A 15676-nucleotide genomic window follows, 5' to 3' on the forward strand; every position below is an offset into this window, starting at 1 on the left:
CAACAGTTCTAACCAGAACTCTCTCAGATCCTCCTACCTCAGGTGTATGGGAGAAAGACTTAGAAAGAAGAAAAAGGGAGAGGAATGGTGGGATTCTCTTAGAAGGGTAACATGCAACCTAAGCAAGCATGTATAAGAAAACAGCCATTTTTCTGGTCTTTGCTTCCTTATCATGATGAATGCCCCACTCATTAGGAGAATTGACAAAAAATATATATTTTTTGTTTGAGTAACACTCTCCTCTCTTTGGAATAAACTGATATAAAATATTTTTGGAGGCAGATGGCAATAGTAGGGTGAAACAAAATTTGTTTTTGGCAAATGTGCATGGTATTTTGTTAAAACGTTAAAATTAATCTAGCTTAAAATTATTATGCTCTTATCGTATGGCAACGATCTTCGGCACTCTGATGATCCCTTTATTTGTGAGCAGGAGAGTAATTGCTTTTTGAAAAGAATCTTGGCCCTTCCCGTAGGTACTCCCTTGTTTATCTCTGTGTGCAGATGGAGTGGCTTTCTCTTCAAGCATTTGTTCTTGTCAGACTTGTCAACTTTCATAAGAAAATGTCAATCTGGCCTCTGGGTTGAGGAGCTGTTAAAACATATGGCTTTGCACTTAACCGGAAAAACAGAATAGCTTCACTCCAGGTACTTGTCAGGGAATATAATCTTCAACTCACTGCCATTCAACATTTATCAGAAGCTCAGCTGGGAGAAACACTATTTATGAAAGATTGTCTGAAGGATATGCTGTCTGTCCATTCACCTAGCTCCTCTTAAATCTATCCTATGTAAGCCAGACAAGCAAAAATTCTGTAACACTGTTCTGGTTCCTGTGGGAATGTGCTTACTAAATTGTGGAGTGGCATTTTGCCATAAGCTTATGCTGAGTGATGTTAGAAGAAACAGATTTTTGAAAGCCACTATGTTTACTATGAGGCTGCCATTTAATGATTCTTCACTACACTGCACACTCTTTTCTTTAAGAGGGCCCACAGGAGAAACTTCTCTCTCATGTCAGTACCAGCCATGAGCGTGTTCTTCTTTGCAACTTGTATGTTTATAAGCACGTAGACACTGAACCATTACTGATTCTGCCAATGCCTTTATTTACTAGCAAGTATAAAACTAAAGTTGTAACCCATTTCTGGAAAGCATGCAAGAGTTTACAACATATATTTTGAGAATTAATTACATGCCTGGCTTCACCTTGTTTGATTTTACCTGATTTACCCTTTCTTCTGAGTTGAATGGGGAGAGATAAGGAAAATCTTCAAAGGAAAACTGATCAGTCGAGTCTGGAAGGATAGTAGTTCCTGGAAAAAGAAGAGGAACTCACTTGATTTGTAGAGCATAATGCTTTGGGTCTGCAGTTAAATCCATGCTTAAATGACATTTCATAGAAATCCAGGTCATATTATCATGTCTCACTCTTGTGTCATTGTCTGTCTGGGGCTCAGACATTCCACCTCTAGTGACCCACTTTTTGTTTCTTCTGGGACTCCACTAAGGGAAGAGTCTTTCTGGGGAATTGAAAAGAGACGCATTTGTCAATAGGATGAGTGAGAAGGAGATACAGTCTGGGGATGATAAGGATATATAATCCACAGGAATTACTTTGTTTTCAGAGTCTTATTCAGGAGTTATTAAAGTAGAAGCAACTGAGTCTGAAGCAAACCATCCAGATAAAATATTGGCATCCAGCCACCAAGAGAATGTATGAGCCAGGCCATTAGTCACACAGATGCTTCTTTCACAGCTTGTGTCAAAATCTGTCACTGATTTTGGCAGCCGCAGGTTAAGTCACTCTTTTAGGGACACAGCCACATGCTACAGAAATGATAAACCTTGATTTTCACCAAATGTTAAAAGGCCTTTTTGCTTTCTATAAAATAATAATTAAAAGCAAATTTTATTTTCCAAACTCAAATTTATGAAAGCTAATAAGAACTTTCTTTTACTAGTTTGTCATATAATAAGAATGTGCTATAAGGGTAATGCAGTGAGTTTTTCTTGTATCTAAAATTATTTAATTTAAAAGTAAATCTGTGTTTCATTCTGAGATTATGTACTTCCTATTTTGGGTGTTCATGCCCAAATTGTCTTTATGAAACTGTAAGGCATTTTTTTAAAAATTGCCTCCTATTGTTAAATAATAACAACAACAACAGTAATAATAACAAGTTAGTCTGTAGGGCTGGCAAGTATGGTTGTTCAGGTTGTTTACTGCATAAGGCACATGAATTACATATTTGGTGATTATTCAAATTCTGGAAACCACTAACTAAAAGGATGTCAGCTTTTTATGAGCCATATATATCCTTTCTCCCCCCAGTTGGAAAGTTTAGCTATGGTTTCCCACTAAACAATATTATCTCATAAAAGATTTCTGTGAAAACATTGTGGAGTAGAAAAGGTAATTACCTACACCTTTTCAAACAATGTGGAGCAGATTAATATGCTTCACTGATGTGATGATGACGGCTAGAACCCTTTAAAAGACAGCTTCTGCAATTCAGCACCACAACTTTCCCAGTTGTCAATAGCAACGCCTCTTTCTGATTGTTGATTGGCACTGAAAAGTGCTTGTCAGCTCCTAAAATATATTTAATATGATACAACAGCATGGAAGACAAGAGAGCTTTTAGGCATTATATGCTGCCCTACTGTGTCTCCCAGAAATAAATTTAAATGATTTTCTACTAGGCTTCTAATTTTCTTTTTATAAAGACATGCAGTGTAGTTAGGCAACCTTCATGCACAAGTACACTTACATGCTTACAACTAGCATATAAAAGACTCAGAGTTCTTGAAAGTTGAAGACAGCCTATTATCATGCCCTAAGCACACTGGACACAAAACCAGCACTTCACCAATTTTAGAAATTAAGTTTACAAGGTCCTACAAATAACACCATTACATGTCACTGCATGATTCTACAATGATAAGGAAACATGCCTTTTTGTGTCCTTGAAATTTCTGTAGAACTCTTAATCCTAACTCAATTCACTACAGTGAAAACCTGAATAAATACATCTCATCCAGGAAGGGATTTTGCAAGGTTGAATGACTGCAGGTGATATTTTAAGCAAAAGGATTTTTCATTCTCTCTCTACTGTAAAGGCAATAATTTACCTAGTGTAGGTAAAATATGCTACTAGAAGCAGTCTTCCTTATAGGATGTAGTTTATTGTTACATTTCTGAAAGAGACAATTGTCAAAATATAGTAAAAATTGACTGGCAGGTTCCTATATTACTGGATTTGTGGATAAATAATTCCTGATGTGAGAGATTAAAAAGTTACTGTGAAGCAATTAAATTAGTTAAGAAAATCACTTTAATAAGGCATTAAGGTTTGGCTCATCGTTCTCCAAGAAAATCATGTGATAAACCATTTCTTCACCCATAAGCTGTTGGGTTCTAAAACAGTGTGGTAGATATTTTATAAAAGTGTACATTATGATGATTTTGAAAAAAACCTTTTAAAATATGAACAAAATGTAAGTCTAGTTTTATTTGAAATGCTAGTAATAATCTCAATGGTCATTTTTTCCTAAAAACGTTATAAGCATTGATAATTCTAAATATTCTGACCCTAGTAAAGCTTTTTGGGAAAAGATAAATATAAATAAATATTAAAATTAGATTTTGTTAGTTGCATAACGATATTTACATATCTTTTTCTATTCTCTCTCTTCTTTCCTTTACCTTCGTTTCTTTCAATCCTTCCTCTTGCTACATGTTTCACTTTTATTTCCTGTTGGAATATTTTTTCCTTCCAGTCACACAGATATCTTTAACTAGAAAGGCTGTGTTCCTCCCTGTGGCAGCACTGATTGCAAGGGAGGTTGTTGCTAAGGTGAAATATCTATTTCTGGAAATATTTAAGCCTAACTTTTAAGAAAATCTAGGAAATGAATGATACTTGCAAGTAAGGAGATAACTGATTTCATCAAAGGGACTCTTCTAACATAATGACTTCACTTTCCATCAAGAAAAGTCTCATTCATGGCAACATATCCATAGAATCCAAATCATTTCCAAAAAAAAAAAAAAAATGAGATACATATTGATAGGAAACAATGTAAAATTAAAATGAACCATAAACTTTTCCTCTTCCCAAAAATTGAAATGAGAGATTCTACTATCATGTTTGGTAATTTTTTTACTAACTCTTTATTATTTTTACTTTTGTAATAAAATTTGGATTCAATTTCCTCTAGAGTATTTTAGAATCTTAAAGGTCAATAAAATAGGCAGTTATATTAATTTTTTATTAGGCTGGGAAATTGAAATATACGCTTTTATTTCACTGGTGATCTACTCCAACCTTCTGTAATATTTATGTCCTTATCTCACTTTCAGCTCATTATTTTATTCTTGTTTATTTATTTGTTTAATAGGACCTCAGAAAAGAATGTGGCTCAAACCTGTAATCCCAGCACTTTGGGAGGCTGAGACGGGCGGATCACGAGGTCAGGAGATCGAGACCATCCTGGCTAACACGGTGAAACCCCGTCTCTACTAAAAAAATACAAAAAAAAAAAAAAAAAAAAAAAACCTAGCCGGGCGAGGTGGCGGGTGCCTGTAGTCCCAGCTACTCGGGAGGCTGAGGCAGGAGAATGGCGTGAACCCGGGAGGCGGAGCTTGCAGTGAGCTGAGATCCGGCCACTGTACTCCAGCCTGGGTGACAGAACGAGACTCCGTCTCAAAAAAAAAAAAAAAAGAACGGTCCATTTGGAAAGCTTAAGTGAGGAATTTGTAGCGCTAACCAGCTCAAATTAAAAAAAACACAGTATGTCTACATGACAAAATAAAATAATTTTAAAAGTAACTACCATATGTTAAATGTAAACCATAGTGGTAAACATTACTTTAGATCATGGCAACTGAAATGTCTTTCTTTAAATAAGTTGCCAAAAGGCAAAGTTAGTACAGCCTGATCAATAATGCTGTTTTAAGATTTAAAAAAAAAAAACAACAAAAAACAAACCTTGCAAAAGGGTTTATCGATGGGCAAATATGTTTTTCCTCAGCACTTCACAATACTAATAATTTTTCTCTCTCTTTTCTGCTGTGGTTGAGTAAAACAGCCAAGAGCAAAGCCATTTTTTTCCTTGCTTTAAAACTTGCTTACCTGGGTTAATATACTAACATTAATCAAGTTGATGTTCAGGAGGCAATAAATAGCTATAAACTGTCCTACGTGTTTAATCCTGTCTGCAGCATGGAAAATGTGAACTTGATTCCTTACTGTGTTTTTAAAAGAATTATGACTTTATATAAAAAATTTGTGGGTGAAGGCATTTGTGTATTCACATCCCTCTATCTTCTCTGGTTATAATGCAGTTAATCACTCTTCAATGCCATTTTATCACAGTATTTTTTAAAGTGGGATTCATGAACAACTGTGTCCTCGAATGGTCAAAAATGCAAGTACTAGCCAATATCTTCTTGAAGTTCCCAGTCAAAATGGGCAGAGAAGGAACTAGAAGTGGAGCAGTGGTTGATTTTTATCTCATTGCAGTCAGTTGATCACCTTCATTACCTGGACCTTATAGCAGTTTTTCCACAGGACATAGACTTCCCTTCATCTCCCTTTTCCATGAAATGCAAGTTACCAAAGAACATGAGTGCTCTGTTGTCTTTTCTAAAACAAATTGTGAGTACATTGCAGGTATATATATTTATGGAGTATACTAAATATTTTGATACAGGCATACAGTGCATAATAATCACATTAGGGTAAATGGGATATACATGACCTCAAGCATTTATCTTAAAGTTGCAAACATTCCAATTATATTCTTTTAGTTATTTTAAAATATACAATAAGTTATTGTTGATTGTAGTCACTCTGTTGTGTTATCAAATACTAGACCTTGTTCATTCTGTCTAGCTATATCTTTGTACCCACTAACTATCCTCACTGTCCCCCACACTTCTGCTGCCCTTCCCAGTCTCCGGTAACCAACTGTCTACTCTCTATTCCATGAGTTTAATCATTTTAATTTTTAGTTTCCACAAATAAGTGAGAACATGCCAAGTTTGTCTTTCTGTGCCTGGCTTATTTCACTTAACATGATGACCTCCAGTTCCATTCATGTTATTGCAAATGACAGGATCCTATTCTTTTCCATGGTTGAATAGTAGTACTCCATTGGGTACCTGTACCATATTTTCTGTATCCACTACTTTGCTTATGGACACTTAGGTTGCTACCAAATCACTATTGTGAATAGTGCTGTAATAAACACAGAAGTTCACATATAGCTTCAATATACTGATTTCCCTTCTTTTGGGTATATACCTAGAAGTGAGATTGCTGTGTCATACTATAGTTCTATTGCTAGTTTTCTGAGGAACCTCTATACTGTTCTACATAGTGCCTGTATTAATTTACATCTCTACCAACAGTGTATGAGCATTGCCTTTTCTCCACACCCTTTTATCCAAACAATAGGCATTCATTATTGCCTGTCCTTTGGATAAAAGGCACTTTAACAAGGGTGAGATGATATCACATTTTAGTTTTGATTTGTATTTCTCTGATCAATGATGTTGAGAATATTTTCATATACCTGTTTGCCATGCGTGTGTCTTTTTTTGATAAATGTCTATTCATATCTTTTGCCTATTTTAATCAGATTATCAGATTTTTAGATTAGATTTTTTCCTGTACAGTTGTTTGAGCTCCTTATATATTCTTGTTATTACTCCCTTTCAGATGGATAGTTTGTAAATACTTTCTTCCATTCTGTGAATTGTCTCTTAACTTTGTGGATTGTTTCTTTTGCTGTGCATAAGGTTTTTAACTTGGTGTGATCTAATTTATCCATTTTTGCTTTGTTTGCCTTTGCTCGTGGGGTGTTATTCAATAAATCTTTGCCCAAACCAATGTCCCTGAGAATTTCCTCATTATCTCTTTTATTAGTTTCATAGTTTGAGGTCTCAGATTTACCTCTTCAGTTCATTGTGATTTGATTTTTGTAAATGATGAGATAGGGGTCTAGTGTTATTCATTTGCATATGGATCTCCAGTTTTCTCAGCGCCATTTATTGAAGAGACTGTCCTTTTCGTAATGTATGCTCTTGGCACCTTGTCAAAAGTGAGTTCCCTGTAGATGTATAGATTTATTTCTGGGTTCCCTATTCTGTTCCATTGGTCTATGTGTTTGTTTTTATGCCAGTACTATGCAGTTTTGGTTACTCTAGCTCTGTAGTATAATTTGAAGTCAGGTGTATTAGTCCTTTCTCAGACAGGTATAAAGAACTGCCTGAGAGTGGGTAATTTATAAAGAAAAGAGGTTTAATTGACTCAGAGTTCTGCATGGCTGGGGATGCCTCAGGAAACTTACAATCATGGCAGAAGGGGAAGCTGGCACATCTTACATGGTGGCAGGCAAGAGAGAGCATGTGAAGGAGGAACTGTCAGACACTTATAAAACCATCAAATCTCATGAGAATTTACTATCATGAAAACAGCATCAAGATAACCGCCCCTATAATCCAATCATCTCCCACCAGGTCTCTCCCTCGACATGTGGCCATTATGGGGATTACAATTCAAGATGAGATGTGAGTGGGGACACAGACCAAAACCATTTTATCAGATAATGTGATTCCTCCAGTTTTGTTCTTTCTGCTCAGGATAACTTTGGCTATCCTCAGTCTTTTGCAGTTCCATATAAATTTTAGAATTTTTTTTTTCTATTTCTGTGAAGAATGTCATTGGTATTTTGACAATAATTACATTGAATCTGTAGATTGCATTGGGTAGCATGGACATTTTAACAATATTCAGTCTTCCAATTCATGAAGATGGAATATCTTTACTTTTTTGTGTTTTCTCCAATTTCTTGCATCAATATTTTACAGTTTTCATTGTGGAATCTTTATTTCTTTGATTAAGTTTCTTCCGAAGAGTTTCATTTTTATTTGTAGCTATTGTTAATGGGATTACTTTTATGATTTCTTTTGTAGATTGTTCACTGTTGACATATAGAAATGCTACTGCTATTTGTATGTTGATTTTGTATCCTGCAAATTTACTGAATTTATCAGTTCTAATAGTTTTCTTGTGGAGTCTTTAGGTTTTTCCAAATATAAATCATATCATCTGCAAACAAGAATAACTTGAATTCTTCTTTTACAATTTTAATGTCCTTCATTTTTTCTTCCTGTATGATTTCCCTACTTAGGACTTCCAGTTCTATGTTCAGTACCAGTGGTAAGAGTGGGCATACTTGTCTTGTTCTAGATCTCAGAGGAAAGGCTTTCAGTTTTTCTTCATTCAGTATGATAACAGCTGTGGGTCAGTCATATTGCTCTGTTGTCTTGAAGAGCTGATTTATTTGTGGCAGATGAGGCTTTTTGAGGGCTCAACGTTGTAAGAACTGCCTTGATAATGCAAAGGTTGGGGACACTGTGGATAAATTTGGATTCCAAAAGTGGCATTTAGTGACATAGTAACTCATATTGGAATTGAAGCTATGTAGAGTATTTTATAAACTGTAATGTGCTTTTACATTGCAATGTACTAGCTGTTTACTTAACACTGGAATCATTTGATTAATAAATTATATATTTATATATCTACATTATCTATCTATCTATCTATCATCTATCTATCTATCTCCATCAGCTGCTTATTTAGAAGTCAGTTTGGCTGGTTGGTTCAATTTAACCACTGCATTAAAGTAGATTCTATATATTTTCACACATTTCATTGAAGACAGCCCAATTTTTTATACACAGTTTTACGGAAATATTTAATAGAACCACATTTTTGTTTATTTTAAATGAACCATTGGACACATGGAGGCCTTTTCAGTAGCAGAATGGCAGTCAAATATCTGCTGTTCAAGGCACTATTTGTTTCAAATCAATACTAAACACAATGATAACAATATAAACAAAGAAAACTGTTGTAAACTGAAACCAAACAAAAATCAGACATTTATTTAAATAACTACTCATTTAAATAATTGATTTCTTTTTCTGATTTTAAAAGATAATTATTCATAACATAGACAAAAAGGATATATAGAAGGGAGTGAATTCCAGCATAGTGAAGATGGGGTGATGAGAGTGGGAATAAGGGGGAAATGGGTAAATAGATAGTGAGAATGGGCAGCAGAGACTATGCTTCTTCCATCAGGTTATTTGAATATTTGAATTAAAGAAGGAAATTATATATTGAATGAGAAAATAAACAGTTTTTTTTACAAATGTAGTGACATTTTGGCTGCATTTTATTAGGAAATTTATGTGATATTTAGAGTTGTTGAACTATTATATTATTTTATAGTTGTGGGTTATAGTTCTAAAAGAGTAAACATGTATCTAAAATATTAGATGCAATTTTAATTACACAATGTTATGTTTAATTAAGTTTGTAGCATGTATAGGTGAGTTTTATCTCAACTGTGATTTGGTGTTTTCAGTTACCACCTCTTGCCTACATTCTTCTCTTAGTATTCTGGTTGTGAAATGTTTACTTAATAGTATCATTGGAACTTCTCTCCATTCCTTCATTCACTCATCCAGCAAGTATTTGCTGAGAAGTCACTATGTGCTGGGTACTGTTCTAAACCTGGGTATGTAGCTGTTAAAGCAACAGATAAACTTCCTATTCTTGTGTAGTTTACATTCTAGCAAGTGAGATGGAAAATATATGAATATCAATAATGCCAAGATAAATGTCATAAAGGAAATAAAGGAAGGGGATAGGAAATGATAGACTGTGCATTTTAAAGGGAGGGGGCAGGAGATATTTTAAACAAAGTTGTAGAAGGAGCTGAGGGAATGAATCAAAGGAAAAAGTATAAATGAAGTATTAGAAGTAAGATTAGGATAAAGTACGCTAAATGTCTGTAAAGAAGACAACACTGAAGTTCTAAGTCAGTAATTCGATTCTGAAATAAATCATCTCTTTTCAAAAGCATATTTGGTAGCTTCTATTTATATGACTGAAAAAACTGCATTACTGCAAGCTAGAAACATTTTTCATTGAAAAATGCACTCTTTATTCATTCTTTAGGCAATTTCAAGTTAACTTTCTAAAATGAACTAAGATTTAATTTTATCATGATTATATTGAAATGTTAAACTTTGCAGTTCATTTAGATTTATGAAGAAAAAGTCATATAATGAATTCTAATGTGATTTCAGCTAAATTTGGAAGTCAATTTCTTAAGAAATGAAGAAATGTGTTACATTACTTAGCAGAGATCACGAAGACTCAGCCTGGTTTCTCCAAAAACAAGTATGCTGAATTAGCTTCATGTTCTTTTTCTTGACAGAATTGTTAGGCTGGTAGATCAGGAGAAGGATAGAGATATGTATCTGTATTTATTAAAGTAATAGAACCTTTCTTTAAACTTGTGAAGAGATATGCACGTGGTGTTAGTACAGCTACATTTCTTGGAAACTGTTTGATAAAGTATATCCCAGATTGCTACGTAACAGATAAACTTGGCTTGGAGAAAGTTTCTAGTAATGTGGCTTAGGGAATCTATCCTTTCCCTGTACATTTCAACTTTTTTTTCTAATGACTTAACTAAATGAATCAGGTTCCAAGCTAAATTGGTGTGCTAGAATGATGTGGCAGAGCAGCAAAATGAAGTTTCTCAGGATTAAACATTAAAGTTTTATCATTGGATAAAAAAAATACCAGCTCCAACAAAGACAGAATATAGAAGAGACATGGCTTAGAAAAAGCATGTGTGGAAACTAAGATTTTTGTTCAGTGAGGGTAAGTAGTTTAATGTGCTGCCATTTTTGCACCCTGGGCTGTGTCATTACAAAAAAAATCATATTTGGAAGAAAGGTGATTTATTCTTTGCCTTACTTTGCATTAGGCAGGCCACATGCTATTTTTAATTTTATGTAAAATACTGTATTTTTAGGAATGCATTAGAAGAGAGACCAGGATAGTGAAAGAATATCATATGAAGAAACATTTTCAAGTCAAGAGGCTTCCTACCTAGACAAGAGAAGACCTGACAAATATGTAAGAAGCTGCAGAGAAGGATATAAATAGAAACCAGATGAAGTCACATTTAAGCTTAATATGACTGTAACCTAAGGATATATTGATCTAAAGATGGACTGTATTAGTTTGTTAGGACTGCTGTAACCAAGTACCACAAACTGAGTGGCTGAAACAACAGAATTCCAGTGTTTGATGGAAATCTTTGCATTCCTTGGCTTGTAGGTGCATCACCTCTATCTCTACCTTTATGTTCACATGGTATGCTTCCTGGGTGTGTGTCTATCTTCAAGTTTCCCCGTTGTATGAGGACAACAGTAATATTGGATTCGGGGCCTACCCTACTCTACTATGAACTCAACTAACTATACCTGCAATGATCTTTTTTCCAAATTGGGTCACATTCTGAGGTACTGGGATTAGAAATTCAACATATGACTTTTTGAGGGTCACAATTTAACCCATAACAGTGACTAATAGCTGATTATCCTCCTAGGAATAAAGACACGTGAATATGTTGTCTCAAGGGTTTATTATTCTTTATAAACACCAACATCGAAAAACAGTAAGATAGTCTGCTTTAGAAATAGACATATTTTAAAAATATTTTCTATGATTAAGAAGAGGGTGGTGAATATTTTTTGAAACATCTATAGAATATCTTTAGGGGTGAAATATCTCATATGCAACTTCTACTTAATCATTGCTACTAGTTTGGTGCAAAAGTAATTGCAGTTTTGCCATAATGTAATGTCAAAAACTGCAATTACTTTTGCACCAAACTAAGAGATAAACCTAAACTCTACATTATGTCTGTCAGATATTCTGATGATGAATGTGCATGCTGAACCCTGACAATTATGAGGCTCATCTCAAATGTGACTGCTCACTTTTATTCCCACTTATTCAGTACTTTTTTTTTTTTTTGGCTTGGTAAGATCCAGTTATATTTGCTCCCAAACCTGTGTATTTCAGACATTTAGATAGAATTATGTATTTTTACAAATATTATCTAAACCTGTAATATTCAAGTGAGTAAAAATTAAAGTAGTTGAAATGAAAATAAAGTTTATTTTTTGGAAATACACAATGAAGGCAAATTTTATTTTTTAAAAATATTGTCAAATTAGATGTGGGGAGGCAATTGTGAAAGTCTGGAAAAAAATTGTCAAACTATGAAAGGATATGCATTAGTTCCCTGACAAATGTCTTCTTTTCTCTTCAAAGACACTGGAACTGGACATTGTAGAAGATGAATTATGAGAGTGATTTATGAAAGAAAGACAATGGAGAATTATAATCGATGGAGCCATTCAAAGAAAAGACTTTGGCACTGCATCAAAAGACAGTAGAATAAGTACTCTTTGCTTATACATTTTAAATGAAAATAAATGTTTATAATACATAGTTGCTGTTTTTTAAACTGTAATTCATTTACTAAGGCTGAAGGGAAGAATGGATGTTGGATAAAGAACTTTCAATTCTGTCACTGTTAGTAGTATTTGTGTGTGTGTGTGTGTGTGTGTGTGTGTGAATGTTGAGCTTCTCAGTTTCAGTAGTTAGCAGGAAAAAGCACTGAATCATGAAGCATAAACTATGAATCTAGCATCTGTATGATATTCTCTTAAAAAATGGCAAAACTCTAGCAACTGTCTTTGGTGCTTGCTTTATTAGAATGATTGGCATGGGATCTGAGTCTTAGTTTCACCTTTTATGATTGCTTTTTACTGCATCAAATATTTGACCAGGCAAAGTACATTTCAATGAACAGCTTTACTCCCCTTTAAAAGAAACTGAAAGTCCAGCTGAAACTCCTCATCAAGTTAACTGGGATCATAGTGTTCATTTTGGATGAGGCAATGTACTAATTCACTAAGTCAACTCAACTTGACATTTCTGGGTTAGTGTATCTTCCTTAAAAGTTATGCAATAAGTTGGAATTAAAGTGCTCTGCTTGCTTTTGATAAGACTGATCAAAAGAGTGATAGGAATAATCACTACTTAGAATCCTATATAATAAGTACTTTCAATTTATCTAACTCTAAGGAGAATTTAGACTATTTGTCTAGTGAAATCCATTTGATACCAGGATTTGTTATGGCCACTCTACAATCAGGTGTTCCTAATATAATGAATGAGATAAAAAAAATGAAGCTAACATTTAAATGATGCTTACTACGTCCAGAAACTGTTATTATGCATTATTAACTCACTTAATCCTCCTTACCACTTTAGGGGGTAGATACTATTATTATTCCTTTTGTTTTCAGATGAGGAAACTAGGGCACAAATAAATTAAAGAACTTATCCAAGGTCATACAGCTGGAAAGAAGTGGATTTGGGATTGTGAATGTCACAATTTCACAAACTGCATTTCACCATGGGTAGAGCTAGTCAAACGTCTGAACATAAAGCTTGGTTTAAAGATGACCATCATCTTATGTTTGTTGTAGAACTATTCACAATAGCAAAGACTTGGAACCAACCCAAATGTCCATCAATGACAGACTGGATTAAGAAAATGTGGCACATATACACCATGGAATACTATGCAGTCATAAAAAAGGATGAGTTCATGTCCTTTGTAGGGACATGGATGCAGCTGGAAACCATCATTCTCAGCAAACTATTGCAAGATCAGAAAACCAAACACCGCATGTTCTCACTCATTGGTTGGAATTGAACAATGAGAACACCTGGACACAGGAAGGGGAACATCACATACCGGGGCCTGTTGTGGAGTGGGGGGAGCAGGGAGGGATAGCATTAGGAGATATATCTAATGTAAATGATGAGTTAATGGGTGCAGCACACCAACATGGAACAGGTATACATATGTAACAAACCTGCACATTGTGCACATGTACCCTAGGACATGAAATGTAATAATAATAATAAAAGAAATTATATAAATAAGTATCACTGAAAAGTCTCTCTTTAAACTCACCAAGCACTGTTCACTATGGACAAGAAAGTGTGAATATGGTTATTTTTTATTTAATATTTTCATAATGATTACTGAAGGATCTGACAGTAAATAGTCTTTGGGTCTTTTTAAGCTAAAACTCCAGTTGTTGTTGGTAGTAATTGATGCAATTGATAGTAATGTGCTGTATCCCTCAGATATATTCCAGTCGAAGAAGGTGGAGAGCCACTAAAATTTATTGTTCTATGTCATTTTTCTAAATCATCTTTTGATAACTGTCCATCTACATATTGCTCAGTGGCTTTATATTTAGAGCATTATTTGGGAAATTATAATTTCAAATATTTTAACCTGTAAATATTCAATGAAGCCTTGGCAGTGAAGAGTAAGACTTTATAAAACCTTGAATTTATGAATAGCACAGTTCTGGTTGTCTACATAACAACACCCCCTATAGTAACCTAAAACAGTAACATTACTATTTCCCATGATTCTGTGGATGGCCTAGGCTTAGCTGGTACATTCTCAGGGTCTTGCTCGTTGTCACACCCAGATAGCAGCTAGAACTAGAGTCATCTGCAAACTCCTTTTTCTTGGGTGGACCATCCAAGGTAGGTTTCTCATGCACATATCTAATGCTTTGGTGCTTCTTGGCCTCTCTCTTTCCACATTGTATTTCATCTTCCTGGCCTCTTCACATGGCTTGGGCTTCTTGTTGCATGGTGGTACAAGGTACTCACACTGCTAACACAGTAGCTGACTTTCAAGATGCACAAATTGGACCCTTTTAGACCAATTAAGGGCTATGGTGAAACTGGAGCAGTATCACTTCCATTGTATTCTACTGGCCAAAGTAGCAGAGGGCCTGATCAGACCCAAAGAGGTGGAGCAATAGATTCTACTTTCCAATGGGGGAGTACCAAGTTCATATTGCACAAGAGGAGGTGGAATGGGAGCTATTGTTGTTATCATTAGGCAATACACTCTGCCTAAAGTACTATATCACATAATTAGACTTACTTTGCACATGATGACAAGGAGAAGACAAGATGCTGTTTTGGAATGTACCCATTAAACAGCTGCCTAGACACTGCTTACCTAACAAGTGCGTTGTTTCCAATAAAGGTCGTGGATCTTTGGTAGTCTACTGAAAGTGATGAAAAATTATTCATATGTCTCCTTCCTTTACTATACAATCCTCCCTGCTAAGAGAAAGACAGGCAAAGGACCTGGGATGGATATCTTTGTGAATCTATCAATAATGGATAAAATATCTCATTTGTCTACTTCCCTTATTATCTAATTCTTCCCTCTTAGAGGAGTCTGAGCAAAGGAGCCTAGACTGGGTGTATGGTGGAGAGTCAGTAACTAGGAGTAGAATATAAATCAAATCAATAGTGTCCTAGGTAACAAAATCAAAGAGTAAATGTACACAAACACAGCAAGCCATGCAGGATAATCAAGACTAAAATTCTGGGTTATAAGGAAAAGCCTAAAACAATTCTGAGTTGCAAAATAAATGGCACCAATAATCTTATAGTAAATTTCAGAATGTCAGGATAGGCCTATTCTGCTTAAGCTCAGAATTGGTTCAAGATACTGGGTTGGGGTTGAACCAGAAAGTTCTGGGTTGGTAGCCCCAGCTAGAAGGAGAGGCCTGGGAGGATGCCAAGGAGTAACTGGGAAGTTGCAAATGCTGAGTTCCTACCATGAACTTCTGCAACAATTGGTGACTGATTTGTTAGATGTTGCAGAG

General features: G+C 34.9%; 1 long non-coding RNA gene across 1 annotated transcript; it reads left to right on the top strand.

The window, feature by feature from the left end:
* The first annotated feature begins 10573 nt into the window (after positions 1 to 10573).
* Positions 10574 to 13716, top strand: LOC139364100 (uncharacterized). Its single transcript, XR_011625372.1, has 3 exons — positions 10574 to 11404; positions 12222 to 12351; positions 13448 to 13716. It is a non-coding gene; the product is annotated as an uncharacterized lncRNA (long non-coding RNA).
* Positions 13717 to 15676: the final 1960 nt, after the last annotated feature.

Source organism: Macaca nemestrina, chromosome 7, assembly GCF_043159975.1.
Source record: "Macaca nemestrina isolate mMacNem1 chromosome 7, mMacNem.hap1, whole genome shotgun sequence".
NCBI classification, from domain to species: domain Eukaryota; kingdom Metazoa; phylum Chordata; class Mammalia; order Primates; family Cercopithecidae; genus Macaca; species Macaca nemestrina.